The 9,205-nt window shown below is 33.3% G+C and overlaps 1 long non-coding RNA gene across 1 annotated transcript; it reads left to right on the top strand.

The window, feature by feature from the left end:
* Positions 1 to 6,498: 6,498 nt before the first annotated feature.
* On the top strand, positions 6,499 to 8,887 carry LOC141677149 (uncharacterized). Its single transcript, XR_012557353.1, has 4 exons — positions 6,499 to 6,618; positions 6,739 to 6,922; positions 7,009 to 7,084; positions 8,700 to 8,887. It is a non-coding gene; the product is annotated as an uncharacterized LOC141677149 (long non-coding RNA).
* Positions 8,888 to 9,205: the final 318 nt, after the last annotated feature.

Raw genomic sequence — 9,205 nt, 5'->3', positions numbered from 1 at the left:
TATTTCTTGTTTTCCTTGAAGATCCAAGCATTCCTAAGACTTCTCAAAGCTTCTTAAGGCTTCCTAGCTCCTCCCACCACTTCAAGGAAGGTATAACATCTCCAAACCCTAGATTCCTATATATTATAAGATGATTTTGATTAGTAGGGTGCTATTGTAGCTTGTTGTTGTGATTTAGAGTTTGGGATTTGAAATGGTAGTGAAATGGAATGGTAAATGTTGTGGTTTTGATTAAAAGAACTTAAGTATGATTAAAGTTAAGCTTAGGCATAAGTATGAATGATTAAATTGAATTGGTTGGGGTTGTTTTGATGTGATAAGGATGGATGTTGGTTGTATGTTGGATTTGAGGTTGATTTGGGATGGTTTTGAATGGTTTAAAATATTAGAAATCGCGTAAACATAGCCGTCGTAACGTCCGATTTTCTTTAGACTGTTTTTGTGCATAACATTAGGACCCGAGAACCCCCTGCTAGATTATGACCATTGCCATGTCTAGATAGCTCATGTTACGAGCTTCGTTTTGATATGTAGTTCGTTCGATTCCGATGCACGGTTTAGGAGAAACGACCGTTTCAAGTAACGGCGTTTCGCGAAGGAAACTTTTCCCCTCGCCTTACTTTGAAACATAGGTTAAAGACCAAAAAGGGTTAATTAATGTATGAAACATTTATGGTAAGTGTGTTAGGCAGTTGGTAAGACACTCGCGAAGGAATCGCTTTAAAACTCGTAAAGGTTAAATTATTAAAAATGGTGGAGCCGAGGGTACCCGAGTGACTTAAGCGAATCAGTGAGCACAAAACAAGCGTTAGAGTCTAAGTTAGTTAAAGTATAGATTTACAAGTGATTTTGGTTTAATCCCAACTTACTTGTTGTTTATAGGTTACCAGACTCGTCCCGAGCCTTTTATCACCCCAAGTCGCTCAGGCAAGTTTTCTACCCGTATAACTGTTGTTGTGATGTATATGTGTATATGCATGATCTTGCGATAAATGCATATTGGTTATTAGCAAATTCTTGCGTTATATTGTAGCATGTGATATGGTATATATGCATGCCTGTCTCATATTCTTGAGTTATATATCTGTTGGTTCAAATGCTTATAGTTGCATAATACCTATGCTAGAGGATAGCGGTAACTTGCATATACCCTTAGTATAGGGACCCAAAGGTGAAAATATTTTCTAAAACCGGGAGTCGAGGATCCCGAGTAGATTTTGTATATATGGATATGGATATATATATATATATATTTATATATATATATGGTTATAGTTTTCCAAACTATTAATCGAATAAGGTTTATTCGATAACTTTAACTTTATTTTATTATTGAATATTATTTCGAATATTCATCCGAGGACTTATGACTCCTTTATTTTATTATTGAATATTATTTCGAATATTATTCGAGGGCTTATGACTCCTTTATATTATTATTGAATATTACTTGGATATTCAATCGAGGATGTATGACTCCTTTATTTTATGAATATTATTTATAATATTTATTCGAGGTATTATGACTCCGCTTATTACTGAAATATATTTTTTATTTTATTAAAGAATAAGGTGTCAATAATCAAACTTATTTTCGATTATTCAAATAAAGATAATACTTTCGTATAAGTGTATCTTTGGTTATTTAATATTCATTTCAAGTATAAGTTTCAAAACTTCCACTTCAATTATTTTTATAAAGATAATTCTTTGTGGGAATATTATTTAAATAATAATATTCAGATATTTTCTAATATATCGGGACTGATTTATTTCATTAAATCAGTTTTACTCCAAACACTCTTTAAAGTGTTTTCGAGTCTTCAAAATGATTTTTAAAAGTTAGAGCGGATCCCAAAACTCATTTTTATATTTAAGATCTTCCTTTTAAGGGGATTTAAATACTCGCTCAAAACCTGAGGGATCCGGCTCTATGGTGTATTTTATATTCGCAACAAGGTTGCTGTTTTGATAAATGAATTGATTACTTGCCCAATGTTCGGGAAGTAAGCCCATCTAATTGAGTCGGCATAAGCGACAGGCCGGGGTACGGTCTATCAAAGTGTAAGTGGCTGGGTGGCAGTCCATCAACGCGTAAGAGGCCGGGTAGCGGTCCAACACAAGGTCCTTATGTGGCCAGGGTGATGACCGGTGGGGGATTCATCCATATACTAGTAGAAAAGGTTACTTATTGGTATCTTTGCCTGATCAGCAAGATATCTGGTTTATGCCAAAATTCTTTTCCTTTCCAAAATTCATTGGATGTTTCAAACTCTGTCATACTTTATATAACAGAGGTTCCAGGAAATGTTTAAGAGATATATATGTGGATATATATATATCAGGACTAAATAAAGTATCTCGTAACTTTATTTCATTAATTAATATTTCAAAGATTGAATCTATTCAAGTCTTAACTTGTGGTCTCATCTATGGGATGTTTTTTTTTAAAACTTATAATACTTTGAACGGTGGTAGTTCAAGTAGCTTTATAAATGAAATAAGTGTAGTGAAGTATTGGTAACTTCATTCCTTGTTTTTACTTATATCTAGTAAGTAATTATCTTACACATGATAAAGATTCTAGTAAGTATCCATTTAGATACTTATATTATTGTTATCACTATGTATTATCTTGCGAGCTGTAAGGCTCACTCTTGCTTTATTTCTTCATCACACAACAACAGTTAGGAGAGATGGCCAGACTCCAGCAGACCCAGCGCAAGCGCGTGGGAAGCGTCCCGCGTCTTCCCGATGATGTTGTAGCTGCTATAGCTGCAGAGGTAGATCTATTGTAGTTCAGACCATCTACTTTTGAGAATCAAATTATGTATAATTATAACTTGTGGCAGATAATGGCAATTAACTGTAAATTTATCAAGTAATCATGTTGGGTTGTAATAACTTTTAAATGGTGGATTCAAAGACTTGTACTTATTTCAATTTCATCTCTGAGACTATAACGGGTTGTGGTGTGTGTTAGTGTGGGGTCACAGCATAAGGTTATTATTATTAATTAAGTGAAGTGATATTGTGGAAAGAAAGACCGTGACGACCCGGATCTGGGGGTGTTACACATGGTGATTGAACAAACTTTGGATCTCCATTAGTCCACCAATTTGTAAAGCTTCTTAAGGTAAACAATCTGATCTATGAATTAAATATCTATTTTTCGCATGGATCCTGCGGTGGGTTTCGAAAATTCTGATTTTTTTACGTTTTAATTACTGTTTCCGTTGCGTTTATGTGCTCAAAACCCAATGCATTACCTTTGAGAGTAAAGGTAATGGTTTTGTACTTTGAATTAAACACTGATGTGGTCCAGATTTCCTCGATAACTTCACAGTAAATGGTTGGAGATTCAAGCATGGCATAACTCAGTTTGCAGCTTAGGATGAAGTCCATCATTTTGTGATAGTCTTCAGATGCCCGAATTTGCTTGTTTACCATAGCTACAAAGTTATTCTTTTCATAAACATACCCAGTTGAGGACATGATTTTGAATACTGGTGCCATAGATGTGATTGAACTTAGATGTAGAAAAGGGAGTTTTTGGTTTTGGAGAAGAAAGAAGTTAGAGAAATTGCTTGAGAAAGATAAAAAAATAGAAATGAAACCCGCTTTTATACTTTCTCAGAAATAAACTGTCAAAAATGAAAAATTAAAATAAACTAACCAATCAAATTAGCCCAAAATAGCAGTTTAAGAATAAAGAAAACTGTCAAAATTCTAAGATTATCCGTTGAAATATACATACAGGCTGTAAGTAAATTTGACGGATAATGCTCAAAATCAACGGCTAAGATTGAGTATAATTCAATGGATAATGGTAAAAGTACCCAGAGTAGTAATTGATATTTCAACAGATGATGAGATTCAACGAATATTTACTTTCAATGGATAATGAACATCCGTCGAGATACAAATTTTGACTTAGCCAAAATTTTATCTTAGAACGGAAATATCAACTTTTACTCTGGCTGCATTATAATATGCTTAAACACCAAAATGAATTAAGAATAATTAAGCATACCTAACTCACTTACCAACCTAGTGAAGTTGGATTCATCAAGTGGCTTGGTAAAGATGTCTGCAAGTTGCTTCTCACTTGGAACAAAATGAATTTCCACGATACCATTAATAACATGTTCTCTAATGAAGTGGTACTTGATGTCAATGTGCTTGGTCTTTGAATGCTGTACTGGATTTTCAGTAATTATAATAGCACTAGTGTTGTTACAGAAAATAGGAATCTTATTCACTTGTAGACCTTAGTCTAACAGTTGATTTTTCATCCATAAAATCTGAGCACAGCAGCTACCAGCAGCAATATATTCATCCTCAGCTGTAGAAGTAGAAACTGAATTTTGCTTTTTACTGAACCAGGATTGTAGCTTATTTCCTAGAAATTGACAGGTTCTTGTTGTACTCTTTCTATCAATTTTACAACCTGCATAATCCGCATCTGAATAACCAGTTAGATCAAATCCAGAATCTCTAGGATACCAAATACCAAGTTTTGGTGTTCCTTTGAGATATCTGAAAATTCTCTTAATAGCTACTAAATGAGATTCCCTAGGATCAGCTTGAAATCTAGCACAAAGACATGTAGCAACCATTATATTTGGCCTATTGGCTGTTAAATATAAAAGTGAGCCACTCTGCCTTTATAGCTTGAAATATCCACAGACTTTTCAGTAGTGTTTAATTCAAGTTTAGTTGTAGTGGACATGGGAGTTTTTGCAGATGTGCAATCCATTGAGTCAAACTTCTTCAAAAGATCATAAATATATTTGATTTGACTAATGAATATTCCATCACTAACTTGCTTAACTTGTAAACCAAGAAAGTAAGTTAGTTCTCCCATCATGCTCATTTCATATTTACTTTGCATCAATTTGACAAACTTTTTCCAAAGTTTTTCATCTGTAGAGCCAAATATAATATCATCTACATAAATTTGAACAAGTATACTAGAGCCATTAACATTTGTAAAGAATAAGGTTTTGTCAACAGTACCTCTTGTGAAGTGATTTTCTAAGAGAATTTTTGACAAAATATCATACCAGGCTCTAGGTGCTTGCTATAATCCATATAGTGCTTTCAAAATATAGTGGACATATTCTGGAAAATTTGGGTCTTCAAAACTAGGAGGCTGACTAACATAGACTTCCTCCTCCAAATCTCCATTCAGAAAGGCACTTTTGACATCCATTTGATAGACCTTAAAATTGGCATGGACTGCATAGGCTAAGAAAATTCTGATGGCTTCAAGTCTTGCAACAGGAGCAAAAGTTTCATCAAATCAATTCCTTCTTATTGACAATAGCCCTTAGCAACCAATGTAGCTTTATTCCTGACTACTATGCCATTTTCGTCCATTTTGTTTCTGAATACCCATTTGGTGTCAATAGAATTCTTTTCTTTAGACTTGGGTACCAGCTTCCAAACTTTATTCCTTTCAAATTGGTTTAGCTCCTCATACATAGCTAAAACCCAATCAGGATCCAACAGAGCTTCCTCGACCTTTTTAGGTTCTTCCTGAGATAGAAAACTACTATAAAGACATTCTTTTTGAGTTGCTTTTCTTGTTTGCACTCTTGAAGATACATCACCAATGATTAGTTCAAAAGGGTGATTTCAAGTCCATTTTTTCTGTTGTGGTTGATTAGCTCTAGATGAAGAGGCCTCATTGTTGTCTTGATGTGTGACAGAGTTTTGATTGTGAGAAACTCCCCCTGAGTTTGTGGATCTTTGACTTGAAGTTGGGGTTCTTTCTGATTGTGATCTAACTTGACTTTCAACTCCTATTGATGGATCAACGGATGTTGTTCTTTGCCTTTCTATGGATGATGCAGATTGTCTTTCAACGGATGATGCACTTTGTCTTTCGACGGATGTTGAATTATGTGCTTCATTGGTTGTAGACTTTTCTGTATTGTCCCACTACACCATAGATGGCCTATCACAATGGTTTAATCATGTGTGTTACAAAATTATGTTACCTTAGGTATGCTTATCTTAGCCTACCGTAACGTAGTATTTTGGATGTTACCATAGCCTTTGTAATATGTTACTATAGCTTCAAAGTGTTGCATATGGTAACATGTGGAAACTTATGTTACAATATGGTGTTAATGGATAAAAAGGTAACATTTTATAAATAATTAAATATACATAATTATTTGACTTGAAAAATAATCAATTTTCATAATATAATTAAGCAATAATATTAATATTAGCTTAGATTGATAAAATATTTTTTTTTCTGTTAATCTTGTAAACTGTACTAATTAGTAACTGATATTTTTTTATCAATAAAAAATTTGAGTACTACTTATACTTAAAAGTTTATTAAAAAAAAGGTGAAATTAGCAGCAATTTTTTTGATTTTTGTTGGGCTCTCCATCGGGCGGGCTTTCCAATTTTTTGGAGAGGTGACATTATTTTGGACCAACCCGGGTTAAATTTCACACAGTCAAAACTTCAATCGCAAAACATCTCTTTCTTATGCTCTCTCACACTCTAAACATCTCTCTCAGGCGCTTTCTTGGCTTAATTGGAGCTAGGGTTTTTAATTGGAATTGAGGCCAAATCAGTTTGCGGTTCTACTCTAAGGTAGTGTCTCTCTCTCTCTCTCTAATTTTGTGTGTATATGTATATACTACCTCCCTCCCTCTCTCTCTCTAATTTCTTCGTGCCTAGTTTATCTCATCTCTGTACCATCCTTATAATCAGTATGTTGTTCATCTTGATGCTGAATCCTCCCCTGAAGAGCGCTTGGATTTGTTCAATATTGTGAAAAATTGCTCCACTTTTTGTTCAATTTGGTAGCTAATACACTTCATGCTGCAACTGTGTTATTGAAAGATGCCGGAGAGTGGGATTGGTTTATTAATCTCAGCGCTTATTACTCAAGATGGTCTGTTTAATATATTATTCCTTATATTTGTGATTGTTTATATAGTTGTTGTAACTCTAATACTAATTTTTGTGATGAGTGTGCAGATCTTCTTGATGCGTTTTCAGATTTACCGCGAGACTTAAATTTCATTGAGCTAACTAGTAAACTTGGGTGGAAAAGGTAAATGATTCTTTTAGCATTTTTGTTTATATTACTTTGATTTTTTTTTTTGGAATTTGTGTTAATGTTGCGAAAACTGTAATGATTGTTGATGAGTTTGAAGAGAGAAATAGAGAAATGAGTTTGGTAAGAAGGAAAAGATATATATAGTTTGTTAAGATTTATGGTAAGGATGAATTTTTCTAATCTTCTCTCACAGTTCATTTGTTTTATATTATCAACAATATATTTGAGTGACTAGTTTTAATGTTACAGGTCATATTTTGTGGTCTTGCAGGGATTCTTCCTTCATAATTTTAAATGTCGTACACTTTTAAATGATTTTCTGCAACTGACCAAATGCGTCCGTTTACGTTTTACAAAATATTGGAGAATAACCACATAACTTTGTGAAAACTGTACCTTACAAGAAAATTGCCTTTTTCACAATTTTCCAGGCTGCTTACTTATTAATCACTTTTGGAATTACCCGTATTCCTCTTGCTGGGGTTTTGTTCCCTTTAATATTCATGCTTCTGGTACCTATTAGACAATACATTTTGCCTAAGTATTGCATCCGCTTTACCATATAACCTTGCAATGGTAAGCTTTTTGGTCTTTCAAGGATATAAACTTCTAAAATTTCTCTTTCAGTTTTTACACTAGCAGCAGATGCTGGAAATTTACATTAGCTTGTTAATGTAGCAACACAGGCTTAGGAAACAGAAAGAATGCAATATAATTTCCCTATTTTACTGTAATTACTGTTTGCTTTGCCTGTATATCCTCTAATAATGTTTCTTTAGGTTATATTCCATGTAGTCTATGCATTAGTCTGTTACTTAGTCTATACAACACTTTATCTCCTGCTTGCACAAGTCCTCCATCCGGCAAACAAATGAAAACTTAAATCTCTTGAATCATGTCCAATTAAAAGATGTAATATTTCAGTCGGCCTCACAGTATATCATGTGGGGAAATGTGAAGTACAAAACCAAACAGATGTTTTTCAAGTATGATAAGCAGCTTAAGGATGTCTAGAATCATACTTCTGAGCTAACTAGGAAATCATACTTCTCAGACTCGTCAACTCTAACCATCAAATTATGTATGCTTTCTAACTAACATGAACTATCTACTGTGTTAGTTCACACTCATAATTCTTTGTGTATAACTTTTTTTTAACTTTATAATAATTTAGTATCCTTTCGTTTTAATTAATGATCTTTGGAGTTTATCCTGATTCTTAAATTCATTTATGTTCTTGTGGTCATTTTTTTGATTGATTTGATACTTGATTAAATGTCATGTAATTATTCTTCAATTCAGTGTATTTTTGTAAATTCTGGGTACACTACACTGTATAAAGATTCTCAAAATATTAATGTTTTTTCCTATTTTATTTGTGTGGAATCCTTGTATCTGAAATGTTAGATTTGTGCTGCATTTATTTTTACACCCCTTTTTCATGATTTTCTTGATATTTGTTTAGTGCCCACTTGTTTTTGTTTTTACTTATTATTGAAATTTGTTTGTGATATTGATGAGTTTGTGTGTCTTGATTGTTTGTATATGTTCATATATATTTGGATTTGCTGGATAGATGTAAACTGAACTTTACATCATTGACTCACAGGAAGGCAGAGGTAACTTGGAGTCAAAATTAGAGAAGCAGATGAGACGTAACATGATGTTAGCGGTTCAAAGCCAGTTATTGAGATTTTGATGATTAGTTAAAAGTCAATGCTTTTAATTGTAGTGATAAGGGTGCATTTGTATTAGCTAATTAGCTTGTCTTGTTATTTATACCTAGTTAGAGGTACAAGGTAGTATTATTTTTGGTTATTTTGTTGACTTGTATAAAAAACAGGTTTGTGGCATGTTTAATTTACAAACAAATTTTGTCAAAAAAAGTTTATAAATTTGTTATATTAGGTACTTCAATGTTACAAACAAATTGGTATAATATAATACCAATCATTATAAAACTGTTACAGTAGGAAAAAAATGTTACAATGATTTTGTGGCCCACGTGTGGGGCCCACAGGTGGGGCCCACATGTAGGGTCCATTTTTTTTTACAAATTCTAAGTACAAAGGTAACATACATAGTATGATACTATAGACATACTTTGATGTTACC

The sequence above is a fragment of the Apium graveolens genome, chromosome 8, assembly GCF_009905375.1.
Source record: "Apium graveolens cultivar Ventura chromosome 8, ASM990537v1, whole genome shotgun sequence".
Lineage (NCBI taxonomy): Eukaryota > Viridiplantae > Streptophyta > Magnoliopsida > Apiales > Apiaceae > Apium > Apium graveolens.
This window is presented reverse-complemented; position numbering and strand designations above follow the sequence as displayed.